General features: G+C 41.7%; 1 long non-coding RNA gene across 1 annotated transcript in view; it reads left to right on the forward strand.

The window, feature by feature from the left end:
- The first annotated feature begins 5,891 nt into the window (after positions 1–5,891).
- The window catches only part of LOC140367088 (uncharacterized), a 195,268-nt gene continuing 186,369 nt past the window's right edge, over positions 5,892–14,790 (forward strand). The window contains exons 1-2 of the long non-coding RNA XR_011928100.1: positions 5,892–5,970; positions 7,559–7,581. This is a non-coding gene — a long non-coding RNA (uncharacterized lncRNA). The remainder of the gene's footprint in view (positions 5,971–7,558; positions 7,582–14,790) is intronic.

Raw genomic sequence — 14,790 nt, forward strand, 5'->3', positions numbered from 1 at the left:
CAGTCCATCGTCAGCGGCTAATAACAAATCATTTGTGACTTTAACTAGTGCAGTTTCAGTGCTGTGGTGGGCTCTGAACCCTGACTGGAAAACTTCAAATAAGTTATTGTCCTGCAGGTGGCGACAAAGCTGGTTTACTACAACTTTTTCAAGGATTTTAGAGACGAAGGGAAGATTTGAAATAGGTCTGTAGTTTACCAATAGGTCGGGATCTAGATTAGGCTTTTTCAGAAGAGGTTTAATGACTGCATGTTTGAAGGATGTGGAACATAGCCACTTTCGAGTGAAGTATTTATTATATTAAGAATAGGGTCTATAATTAGGGGGAGAATGTCTTTGAGGAGTCTGCTTGGAATGGGGTCTAGGACACAAGTTGAGCTTTTAGAGGACATAATGGCTGAAGTTATCTCTGCTTGATCAACAACTGTGAACCTTTCTAGGTTTACAGGTGGATTTATATGGGACGTTAGATTTACAGCTTGGGCTAGTTCAGGGCTAATAGCAGGGGTAATTTCATCTAATTTATCTCTGATTGTTTTTATTTTATTGTTAAAAAATAGGAGGAAATCATCAGAGCTGAGTGTAGCTGGGAGTGAGGGCTCTACTGCACTGTGACAGTTTGTTAGCCTAGCTACAGTGCTGAAAAGGAATTTAGTGTTACTTTTGTTGACTTCTATTAGATTTGAATAATATCTGGTTTGGGCCTTAAGCAGAGCCTGCTGATAGGACAGCAGGCAACTTTTCCATGCTTTTAGGGATTCTTCTGTGTGAGAGCGACGAAATAATCCCTCTAACTTTCTAACTCTTTGTTTATGTGAACGCAGTTCTTGGTTGTACCATGGGGAGGCGCGCTTTGGCCTAATGACCTTCTGTTTTAACGGCGCTGCAACGTCAAGAGCAGACTTCAGAGAATTCATGGTCAAGTCGACACATTGATCACTTAAACTGGGACTAAAACTGTTCTCAGCAGGATCACATGACATGTCACTGAATATTGGCTCTATTATTTCTTTGAATTTTGAGATAGATTTTTCAGATATTGTCCTTTTCATTATAACTTTATTTTGTGGGACTGGATGATCTTTAAGAATAAACTGAAAGGTAATTAGGAAATGATCTGACAATATAGGGTTTTGAGGGAGGACAATGAGGTCACTAATCTCTGTTCCATACGTTAGGACAAGATCCAGAGTGTTCTTGTGAGTGTGAGTCGCTTTATTTACATTCTGAGTGAAACAAAACTCCTTTTTGGTTTTTCATATTTGGACATGTGATCGACAGCATAAGGCTTTAACCAGGTCTAAACCAGGTTTAAACAAAGGCTAAACCAGGACTAAACCAGGTTTAAACCAAGGCTAAACCAGGACTAAACCAGGACTAAACCAGGACTAATCCTGGACTAAACCAGGACTAAACCAGGACTAATCCAGGACTAAACCAGGACTAAACCAGGTCTAAACCAGGACTAAACCAGGTCTAAACCAGGACTAATCCAGGACTAAACCAGGTCTAAACCAGAACTAAACCAGGACTAAACCAGGACTAAACCAGGACTAAACCAGGACTAAACCAGGTCTAAACCAGGGCTAAACCAGGTCTAAACCAGGTCTAAACCAGGACTAAACCAGGACTAAACCAGGGACTAAACCAGGTCTAAGCTAGGACTAAACCAGGACTAAACCAGGTCTAAAGGTCTAAACCAGGACTAAACCAGGACTAAACCAGGTTTAAACCAAGGCTAAACCAGGACTAAACCAGGTTTAAACCAAGGCTAAACCAGGACTAAACCAGGACTAAACCAGGACTAAACCAGGACTAAACCAGGTCTAAACCAGAACTAAACCAGGCCTAAACCAGGACTAAACCAGGTCTAAACCAGGACTAAACCAGGACTAATCCAGGACTAAACCAGGACTAAACCAGGTCTAAACCAGGACTAAACCAGGTCTAAACCAGGGCTAAACCAGGACTAAACCAGGTCTAAACCAGAACTAAACCAGGACTAAACCAGGACTAAACCAGGTCTAAACCAGGACTAAACCAGGGCTAAACCAGGACTAAACCAGGACTAAACCAGGTCTAAACCAGGACTAAACCAGGTCTAAACCAGGACTAAACCAGGACTAAACCAGGTCTAAACCAGGGCTAAACCAGGTCTAAACCAGGTCTAAACCAGGTCTAAACCAGGACTAAACCAGGACTAAACCAGGGACTAAACCAGGTCTAAACTAGGACTAAACCAGGACTAAACCAGGTCTAAAGGTCTAAACCAGGACTAAACCAGGTCTAAATCAGGTCTAAACCAGGTCTGAACCAGGTTTAAACCAAGGCTAAACCAGGACTAAACCTGGTCTAAACCAGGACTAATCCAGGACTAAACAGGACTAAACCAGGTCTAAACCAGGACTAAACCAGGTCTAAACCAGGGCTAAACCAGGACTAAACCAGGACTAAACCAGGACTAAACCAGGTCTAAACCAGGACTAAACCAGGACTAAACCAGGACTAAACCAGGTCTAAACCAGAACTAAACCAGGCCTAAACCAGGACTAAACCAGGTCTAAACCAGGACTAAACCAGGGCTAAACCAGGACTAAACCAGGACTAAACCAGGTCTAAACCAGGACTAAACCAGGTCTAAACCAGGACTAAACCAGGACTAAACCAGGTCTAAACCAGGTCTAAACCAGGTCTAAACCAGGACTAAACCAGGACTAAACCAGGTCTAAACTAGGACTAAACCAGGACTAAACCAGGTCTAAAGACCTAAACCAGGACTAAACCAGGTCTAAACTTGGTCTAAACCAGGACTAAACCAGGTCTAAACCAGGTCTAAACCACGACTAAACCAGGTCTAAACCAGGACTAAACCGGGACTAAACCAGGTCTAAACCAGGTCTAAACCAGGACTAAACCAGGCCTAAACCAGGACTAAACCAGGTCTAAACCAGGTCCAAACCAGGACTAAACCAGGACTAAACCAGGTCTAAACTTAGTCTAAACCAGGACTAAACCAGGACTAAACCAGGTCTAAACTTGGTCTAAACCAGGACTAAACCAGGTCTAAACCAGGACTATACCAGGGACTAAACCAGGCCTAAACCAGGACTAAACCAGGTCTAAACCAGGTCTAAACCAGGACTAAACCAGGACTAAACCAGGTCTAAACCAGGTCTAAACCAGGACTAAACCAGGACTAAACCAGGGCTAAACCAGGTCTAAACCAGGTCTAAACCAGGACTAAACCTGGACTAAACCAGGTCTAAACCAGGTCTAAACCAGGACTAAACCAGGACTAAACCAGGACTAAACCAGGTCCAAACCAGGTCTAAACCAGGACTAAACCAGGACTAAACCAGGACTAAACCAGGTCCAAACCAGGTCTAAACCAGGACTAAACCAGGACTAAACCAGGACTAAACCAGGACTAAACCAGGTCTAAACCAGGACTAAACCAGGACTAAACCAGGACTAAACCAGGTCTAAACCAGGACTAAACCAGGTCTAAACCAGGTCTAAACCAGGTCTAAACCAGGACTAAACCAGGACTAAACCAGGACTAAACCAGGTCTAAACCAGGTCTAAACCAGGACTAAACCAGGTCTAAACCAGGGCTAAACCAGGACTAAACCAGGTCCAAACCAGGTCTAAACCAGGACTAAACCAGGTCTAAACCAGGACTAAACCAGGACTAAACCAGGACTAAACCAGGTCTAAACCAGGTCTAAACCAGGACTAAACCAGGACTAAACCAGGACTAAACCAGGACTAAACCAGGTCTAAACCAGGTCTAAACCAGGACTAAACCAGGACTAAACCAGGTCTAAACCAGGTCTAAACCAGGTCTAAACCAGGACTAAACCAGGACTAAACCAGGACTAAACCAGGACTAAACCAGGTCTAAACCAGGACTAAACCAGGTCTAAATCAGGTCTAAACCAGGTCTGAACCAGGTTTAAACCAAGGCTAAACCAGGACTAAACCAGGACTAAACCTGGTCTAAACCAGGACTAATCCAGGACTAAACAGGACTAAACCAGGTCTAAACCAGGACTAAACCAGGTCTAAACCAGGGCTAAACCAGGACTAAACCAGGACTAAACCAGGACTAAACCAGGACTAAACCAGGTCTAAACCAGGACTAAACCAGGACTAAACCAGGACTAAACCAGGTCTAAACCAGAACTAAACCAGGCCTAAACCAGGACTAAACCAGGTCTAAACCAGGTCTAAACCAGGACTAAACCAGGACTAAACCAGGTCTAAACTAGGACTAAACCAGGACTAAACCAGGTCTAAAGACCTAAACCAGGACTAAACCAGGTCTAAACTTGGTCTAAACCAGGACTAAACCAGGTCTAAACCAGGTCTAAACCAGGACTAAACCAGGTCTAAACCAGGACTAAACCGGGACTAAACCAGGTCTAAACCAGGGACTAAACCAGGCCTAAACCAGGACTAAACCAGGTCTAAACCAGGTCCAAACCAGGACTAAACCAGGACTAAACCAGGTCTAAACTTGGTCTAAACCAGGACTAAACCAGGTCTAAACCAGGACTATACCAGGGACTAAACCAGGCCTAAACCAGGACTAAACCAGGTCTAAACCAGGTCTAAACCAGGACTAAACCAGGACTAAACCAGGTCTAAACCAGGTCTAAACCAGGACTAAACCAGGACTAAACCAGGGCTAAACCAGGTCTAAACCAGGTCTAAACCAGGACTAAACCTGGACTAAACCAGGTCTAAACCAGGTCTAAACCAGGACTAAACCAGGACTAAACCAGGACTAAACCAGGACTAAACCAGGTCTAAACTACGACTAAACCAGGACTAAACCAGGTCTAAAGGTCTAAACCAGGACTAAACCAGGTCTAAATCAGGTCTAAACCAGGGCTAAACCAGGACTAAACCAGGACTAAACCAGGTCTAAACCAGGACTAAACCAGGTCTAAACCAGGACTAAACCAGGACTAAACCAGGTCTAAACCAGGGCTAAACCAGGTCTAAACCAGGTCTAAACCAGGTCTAAACCAGGACTAAACCAGGACTAAACCAGGGACTAAACCAGGTCTAAACTAGGACTAAATCAGGACTAAACCAGGTCTAAAGGTCTAAACCAGGACTAAACCAGGTCTAAATCAGGTCTAAACCAGGGCTAAACCAGGACTAAACCAGGACTAAACCAGGTCTAAACCAGGACTAAACCAGGTCTAAACCAGGACTAAACCAGGACTAAACCAGGTCTAAACCAGGGCTAAACCAGGTCTAAACCAGGTCTAAACCAGGTCTAAACCAGGACTAAACCAGGACTAAACCAGGTCTAAACTAGGACTAAACCAGGACTAAACCAGGTCTAAAGACCTAAACCAGGACTAAACCAGGTCTAAACTTGGTCTAAACCAGGACTAAACCAGGTCTAAACCAGGTCTAAACCAGGACTAAACCAGGTCTAAACCAGGACTAAACCGGGACTAAACCAGGTCTAAACCAGGGACTAAACCAGGCCTAAACCAGGACTAAACCAGGTCTAAACCAGGTCCAAACCAGGACTAAACCAGGACTAAACCAGGTCTAAACTTAGTCTAAACCAGGACTAAACCAGGACTAAACCAGGTCTAAACTTGGTCTAAACCAGGACTAAACCAGGTCTAAACCAGGACTATACCAGGGACTAAACCAGGCCTAAACCAGGACTAAACCAGGTCTAAACCAGGTCTAAACCAGGACTAAACCAGGACTAAACCAGGTCTAAACCAGGTCTAAACCAGGACTAAACCAGGACTAAACCAGGGCTAAACCAGGTCTAAACCAGGTCTAAACCAGGACTAAACCTGGACTAAACCAGGTCTAAACCAGGTCTAAACCAGGACTAAACCAGGACTAAACCAGGACTAAACCAGGTCCAAACCAGGTCTAAACCAGGTCTAAACCAGGACTAAACCAGGACTAAACCAGGGACTAAACCAGGTCTAAACTAGGACTAAACCAGGACTAAACCAGGTCTAAAGGTCTAAACCAGGACTAAACCAGGTCTAAATCAGGTCTAAACCAGGTCTGAACCAGGTTTAAACCAAGGCTAAACCAGGACTAAACCAGGACTAAACCTGGTCTAAACCAGGACTAATCCAGGACTAAACAGGACTAAACCAGGTCTAAACCAGGACTAAACCAGGTCTAAACCAGGGCTAAACCAGGACTAAACCAGGACTAAACCAGGACTAAACCAGGACTAAACCAGGTCTAAACCAGGACTAAACCAGGACTAAACCAGGACTAAACCAGGTCTAAACCAGAACTAAACCAGGCCTAAACCAGGACTAAACCAGGTCTAAACCAGGACTAAACCAGGGCTAAACCAGGACTAAACCAGGACTAAACCAGGTCTAAACCAGGACTAAACCAGGACTAAACCAGGTCTAAACCAGGGCTAAACCAGGTCTAAACCAGGTCTAAACCAGGTCTAAACCAGGACTAAACCAGGACTAAACCAGGTCTAAACTAGGACTAAACCAGGACTAAACCAGGTCTAAAGACCTAAACCAGGACTAAACCAGGTCTAAACTTGGTCTAAACCAGGACTAAACCAGGTCTAAACCAGGTCTAAACCAGGACTAAACCAGGTCTAAACCAGGACTAAACCGGGACTAAACCAGGTCTAAACCAGGGACTAAACCAGGCCTAAACCAGGACTAAACCAGGTCTAAACCAGGTCCAAACCAGGACTAAACCAGGACTAAACCAGGTCTAAACTTAGTCTAAACCAGGACTAAACCAGGACTAAACCAGGTCTAAACTTGGTCTAAACCAGGACTAAACCAGGTCTAAACCAGGACTAAACCAGGACTAAACCAGGTCTAAACCAGGGCTAAACCAGGTCTAAACCAGGTCTAAACCAGGTCTAAACCAGGACTAAACCAGGACTAAACCAGGTCTAAACTAGGACTAAACCAGGACTAAACCAGGTCTAAAGACCTAAACCAGGACTAAACCAGGTCTAAACTTGGTCTAAACCAGGACTAAACCAGGTCTAAACCAGGTCTAAACCAGGACTAAACCAGGTCTAAACCAGGACTAAACCGGGACTAAACCAGGTCTAAACCAGGGACTAAACCAGGCCTAAACCAGGACTAAACCAGGTCTAAACCAGGTCCAAACCAGGACTAAACCAGGACTAAACCAGGTCTAAACTTAGTCTAAACCAGGACTAAACCAGGACTAAACCATGTCTAAACTTGGTCTAAACCAGGACTAAACCAGGTCTAAACCAGGACTATACCAGGGACTAAACCAGGCCTAAACCAGGACTAAACCAGGTCTAAACCAGGTCTAAACCAGGACTAAACCAGGACTAAACCAGGTCTAAACCAGGTCTAAACCAGGACTAAACCAGGACTAAACCAGGGCTAAACCAGGTCTAAACCAGGTCTAAACCAGGACTAAACCTGGACTAAACCAGGTCTAAACCAGGTCTAAACCAGGACTAAACCAGGACTAAACCAGGACTAAACCAGGTCCAAACCAGGTCTAAACCAGGTCTAAACCAGGACTAAACCAGGACTAAACCAGGGACTAAACCAGGTCTAAACTAGGACTAAACCAGGACTAAACCAGGTCTAAAGGTCTAAACCAGGACTAAACCAGGTCTAAATCAGGTCTAAACCAGGTCTGAACCAGGTTTAAACCAAGGCTAAACCAGGACTAAACCAGGACTAAACCTGGTCTAAACCAGGACTAATCCAGGACTAAACAGGACTAAACCAGGTCTAAACCAGGACTAAACCAGGTCTAAACCAGGGCTAAACCAGGACTAAACCAGGACTAAACCAGGACTAAACCAGGACTAAACCAGGTCTAAACCAGGACTAAACCAGGACTAAACCAGGACTAAACCAGGTCTAAACCAGAACTAAACCAGGCCTAAACCAGGACTAAACCAGGTCTAAACCAGGACTAAACCAGGGCTAAACCAGGACTAAACCAGGACTAAACCAGGTCTAAACCAGGACTAAACCAGGTCTAAACCAGGACTAAACCAGGACTAAACCAGGTCTAAACCAGGGCTAAACCAGGTCTAAACCAGGTCTAAACCAGGTCTAAACCAGGACTAAACCAGGACTAAACCAGGTCTAAACTAGGACTAAACCAGGACTAAACCAGGTCTAAAGACCTAAACCAGGACTAAACCAGGTCTAAACTTGGTCTAAACCAGGACTAAACCAGGTCTAAACCAGGTCTAAACCAGGACTAAACCAGGTCTAAACCAGGACTAAACCGGGACTAAACCAGGTCTAAACCAGGGACTAAACCAGGCCTAAACCAGGACTAAACCAGGTCTAAACCAGGTCCAAACCAGGACTAAACCAGGACTAAACCAGGTCTAAACTTAGTCTAAACCAGGACTAAACCAGGACTAAACCAGGTCTAAACTTGGTCTAAACCAGGACTAAACCAGGTCTAAACCAGGACTATACCAGGGACTAAACCAGGCCTAAACCAGGACTAAACCAGGTCTAAACCAGGTCTAAACCAGGACTAAACCAGGACTAAACCAGGTCTAAACCAGGTCTAAACCAGGACTAAACCAGGACTAAACCAGGGCTAAACCAGGTCTAAACCAGGTCTAAACCAGGACTAAACCTGGACTAAACCAGGTCTAAACCAGGTCTAAACCAGGACTAAACCAGGACTAAACCAGGACTAAACCAGGTCCAAACCAGGTCTAAACCAGGACTAAACCAGGACTAAACCAGGACTAAACCAGGTCCAAACCAGGTCTAAACCAGGACTAAACCAGGACTAAACCAGGACTAAACCAGGACTAAACCAGGTCTAAACCAGGACTAAACCAGGACTAAACCAGGACTAAACCAGGTCTAAACCAGGACTAAACCAGGTCTAAACCAGGTCTAAACCAGGTCTAAACCAGGACTAAACCAGGACTAAACCAGGACTAAACCAGGTCTAAACCAGGTCTAAACCAGGACTAAACCAGGTCTAAACCAGGGCTAAACCAGGACTAAACCAGGTCCAAACCAGGTCTAAACCAGGACTAAACCAGGTCTAAACCAGGACTAAACCAGGACTAAACCAGGACTAAACCAGGTCTAAACCAGGTCTAAACCAGGACTAAACCAGGACTAAACCAGGACTAAACCAGGACTAAACCAGGTCTAAACCAGGTCTAAACCAGGACTAAACCAGGACTAAACCAGGTCTAAACCAGGTCTAAACCAGGTCTAAACCAGGACTAAACCAGGACTAAACCAGGACTAAACCAGGACTAAACCAGGTCTAAACCAGGACTAAACCAGGACTAAACCAGGTCTAAACCAGGGCGTAGATTGTCCAGGAGGCTCTTCTGGAGCTCATCAAAAATGTCAGTTAAATCATGTAAAACACAAATGTACATTTAATTGTAAATTTGTAAATGTAGAACCAGATTCTCACACGTTATCATTTGCCAAATTAATGTTTATATTTTGTGATTTTAAAAATAAATCACACAATTGTTTAAGTTTCTCCTTTGGATCTGTGATACTGTGGATGGAAAACCTCTCACTTTAGCTTTTGTCTTGTTCTCATTACGTCTAAACTGAGGACTGTTTACTGTTTAAACCAGGACTAAACCAGGACTAAACTGAGGACTGTTTACTGTTTAAACCAGGACTAAACCAGGACTAAACTGAGGACTGTTTACTGTTTAAACCAGGACTAAACCAGGACTAAACTGAGGACTGTTTCCTCCGACTCAAACGCACACATAAAAATGGACAGACTAAATAGTGTCTAACGTTTCTTCCTCTTTTCCACCTGGTCACTCGGCTCTAAATGAAGGCGTTTCACCCTAATATGATTCGTCTGATTTTTCATTCATAAACAACCCCATGTGACACATTTGATTACTGACTTAGTCTGAGCTCCCTGGGCGCCATAGAAACCACAAACAAAGACGGCGTTTCCGGTGAGTCGGCGTTGCCCTTGGCGTTGTCGGCGTGATTGGTTTGTTCTGTTTGTTTGCGACGCCTTTTGTCCAAACTGAGTGCGTCCTCTGATCCAAACACAGCTGATTGCCTGGAAACAGACTCATCTGCTTTGTGTCTAATTGGGCCAATCAGGAAAGCCTCTGATTGGGCCGTTGTCAGGGGCATCGTGGGAAATGTACAAATCTGATCAAATATCATGCATTATTCTTTTAAATTACTTATTTGTGATGTCGTGTTTTACAGTGTATGTCAGTTATGTGCAACAAACATGCAGGAAAATAAGCTTTCATGATAATAATGATAATAATAACGATAATAGTAATAATAATGATAATAATGATAATAATAATGATAACAATAATGACAATAATAATAAATAATAATAACAATAATACATAAAAATAAATAATGATGATAATGATAAAAACATAACAATAATACAATAATAATTAATCATAATAATTAATCATAAATTATTATTATTATTAATAATAATAATAATTAATAATGATATGTTTTTTTAAATCATAATAAAATCATAACAATACAAATAAAATAAAATACAAATAATGAAATAATAATAATAAAATAATTATTGTTACCATTATTAGTATTATTTTTCTGAACTCTAAAGTCTGACAAATGATTGGATTATAATGTTTACTGTGAGAAAACCTGGCTCCACATGTTCATCGTTCAGAGCTTTAGTTCTGTCAAACATTAGCTAATATTGTGATATGTTGGTCTTACTAAACGGCACAAACCATGGCACATTTGCATGTTCTCCCAGTGTCAGGCGAGTTTCTGTAATAACACACCAACTGGAGAGCTAACCAAACAATAGATGGAAAGGAACAGCTTTTTTATACCCTCTAAACATCAATTTAACAGGAAGTGAAATTATAAACCTGAAAAATGTTCTATTCTGAGATGACATTTCAATCATTTTTTCGAACAATTCAAAATACATTTATCTTAGCTGCATTTTACCTGAAGAACCTTAAAAGCAGGTGTTTTTCTGAGGCTCAGAGAAGCTCGTTAACAGCACTAACGAAGCCTCGTTTGTGATTAGCACCATATTTGTCCTTTAAATGACTCTGTCTCACTTTTGTCTGATCTTTCTTTGGTCTAAACGTCGTCTTCACCTTCACCTTGCATCTCTCTCTCTCCCTCTTCACTTCCCTGCTTTGCTCGCGTCTCGTTCCTTTGCAGGTCTCGTCGCCGCGGTGACACGGCGTTAGCACGTGTTAGCGCTAAAGCCAGCTGTCACTTCTCATCCGTCCGCCTTCGTTCACGCCGCGTCCCCCGCTCGCGTCCCCCGCTCGCGTCCCCCGCTCGCGTCCCCCCTTGCGTCCCTAGCTCGCCGTCTGCACATGTGGCCTTGACCCAAAACGTCGGCAGGTAAAAGGGGGGGCACATGTGCTTTATTGGTTTGTTCTCCACTCGGCTGAGCAGGTGTACGAGCAGCGCACCGGGGACGTCGTAAATCCTGAAAGCGGCTGAGCTGAATTTTAATGCGGGCGCAGGGAGGAGTTTGGAGATTAGATTTGAGCTTGCAGCAGAAAAACAAACACAAGAAATACATGTTTTACAGCGTGCTCGGTGTTCTAAGGTGCTTTTTACTCGTTTTGGTCGCACATGTTGCAGTACAAATATTCCAGAGTGAACATTTTTTTTCATAACCCGAACCCTTTTTTATGAATGGAGCAAAATGCGACTCCAGGTGATGAGGGAACAACGTCACTCCGTGGTCAATGTTGTCATTATATGTGTCCTTTAAGTTGAATGTCGCCACCTGCTGGAGCTTTGTGAGTACAACAGTTTAAATGCGTTATTATGATTGCTGCCAAAACGAAACCTCAGATGTGTCGTTATGGACCGTGACCGAAGGGAGAGGCTCGTTATCGAGAGCAGACATAATTGTGAAAGAGGATTATAAATACAAAGGTTGGATTATGGGGCCCAGTGAGATGTGGAAACGCGGGGCCATTACTGTCGTGAGAGGTCGGGCTGCAGGTGGCGCTGTTCCCCACCCAAAGCAGGAAGGAGAATGGAGTCAAAACCAATGTAAATCAGCCGGAAAAACACGTGACGGGGTCGTAAACACGTAAAAGCACGACAACAACAACAACAACAACACAATGCTCTGTTTGAAAGAAAATCTGAATAACGACCTTTTGTTTAATCGGGAAAGTCACGAGGAGAACATTCAAACTCCACACTAAAGGCCTCTTGTCACACAGGAGTCACACCCACAACCTTCTTTCTGTGAAGGACTGAACGTATGTATGACTTTAACATTTGTATTTATTATTTATTTGTAAAAAATGTGTAAATAATATTTCATAATTGTGTGTTACATAATGTGGGAGGGGCAAAGGAGATTTTTCCTTCTTTCTTTCTTCATCACCAAATATAAAAGAGGGCGAGGGTTTCTCAAGAAAGTTTTCTTCTTCGGATCGATGTCGACAGATGTCACGAGGCTGGTTTTCTCCTCAGAGACAGCAGGGGGCGACGACGGGCACTTCAAACGCACAGAAAACACTTATTTAACCATCACAAGGCCTTACAAAGACTTCCAATGAGGTAAAAAAAAAAACGGTTGCTTAGTTTTGCGTTGAAGAGGAAGCTAAACTCGCTAAAGTTGCATTTTTTCATGTATTTTTTATTAGGTTTTTTTAACCCTCTCTCTAAACGAACTGTTGACAAGAACAACCGCTGTAAATACTTCTCGAAGCACCTTTAGCCACTGGTCTTTGTCGGAGAATCCCAGCTCAGGAGGAGATTTGCCGCTGAATCGACGGGAAGACGCTCGCCGGACGCTCAGACGAGTCCGCGCACACGATGGAGCTAAAGTTAGCATCCAAACAAGGCCTGACCCGCGGGGACCGAGGCTGAGCAGGTGGAGCTGACTCGTATTAGCCTGGATCTCTCTGCGAGTCTCTCCCCCCGATTCACAGGATTCATATAATAATGACTCCGCCGCAGCTTCTTCTTCTTCTGCATTCATCACCGCCGCCGCTAAGTAAGCCACGCTCAGGAATAGAATACACAATGACCAACTTTATGATGATGATGATGATGATACAGGCACCAACACATAAAGTATCTCAGGTGGTTTGTTTTAACTTACATCTCATAATTATAACTCACATCTCATAACTATAACTTACATCTCATAATTATAACTTACATCTCATAATTATAACTCACATCTCATAACTATAACTTACATCTCATAACTATAACTTACATCTCATAATTATAACTCACATCTCATAATTATAACTCACATCTCATAATTATAACTCACATCTCATAACTATAACTTACATCTCATAACTATAACTTACATCTCATAATTATAACTCACATCTCATAATTATAACTCACATCTCATAATTATAACTCACATCTCATAATTATAACTCACATCTCATAACTATAACTTACATCTCATAACTATAACTTAAATCTCATAATTATAACTCACATCTCATAATTATAACTCACATCTCATAACTATAACTTACATCTCATAACTATAACTTAAATCTCATAATTATAACTCACATCTCATAACTATAACTTACATCTCATAACTATAACTTACATCTCATAATTATAACTCACATCTCATAATTATAACTCACATCTCATAACTATAACTTACATCTCATAACTATAACTTACATCTCATAATTATAACTCACATCTCATAATTATAACTCACATCTCATAATTATAACTCACATCTCATAACTATAACTTACATCTCATAACTATAACTTAAATCTCATAATTATAACTCACATCTCATAACTATAACTTACATCTCATAACTATAACTTACATCTCATAACTATAACTTAAATCTCATAATTATAACTCACATCTCATAATTATAACTCACATCTCATAACTATAACTTACATCTCATAACTATAACTTAAATCTCATAATTATAACTCACATCTCATAACTATAACTTACATCTCATAACTATAACTTACATCTCATAATTATAACTCACATCTCATAATTATAACTCACATCTCATAACTATAACTTACATCTCATAACTATAACTTACATCTCATAATTATAACTCACATCTCATAATTATAACTCACATCTCATAATTATAACTCACATCTCATAACTATAACTTACATCTCATAACTATAACTTAAATCTCATAATTATAACTCACATCTCATAACTATAACTTACATCTCATAACTATAACTTACATCTCATAATTATAACTCACATCTCATAATTATAACTTACATCTCATAACTATAACTTACATCTCATAACTATAACTTACATCTCATAATTATAACTCACATCTCATAATTATAACTCACATCTCATAATTATAACACATCTCATAACTATAACTTACATCTCATAACTATAACTTAAATCTCATAATTATAACTCACATCTCATAATTATAACTTACATCTCATAACTATAACTCACATCTCATAATTATAACTTACATCTCATAACTTCCCCAAGAGGTTTTTCTGACGTCCCACACTTCATCGCACACGAGCTTTACTATAGTGACGGTCTCCATGGAGACGAGACCCTTTAACTGCTTATGTCTTATTTCTTACCCCAATATGCCCCATTCCACCACAGCTCTTACCTATGACTATTACCTATTGCTATTACCTATTGCTATTACCTATTGCTATTACCTATGACTATTACCTATGACTATTACCTACGGCTATTACCTACGGCTATTACCTATGGCTATTACCTATGGCTATTACCTATGACTATT

This window comes from Eucyclogobius newberryi, unplaced genomic scaffold (assembly GCF_026437365.1).
Source record: "Eucyclogobius newberryi isolate DKJ021-1_F unplaced genomic scaffold, fEucNew1.0.hap1 SCAF_2, whole genome shotgun sequence".
In the NCBI taxonomy this organism is placed as follows: Eukaryota; Metazoa; Chordata; class Actinopteri; order Gobiiformes; family Gobiidae; genus Eucyclogobius; species Eucyclogobius newberryi.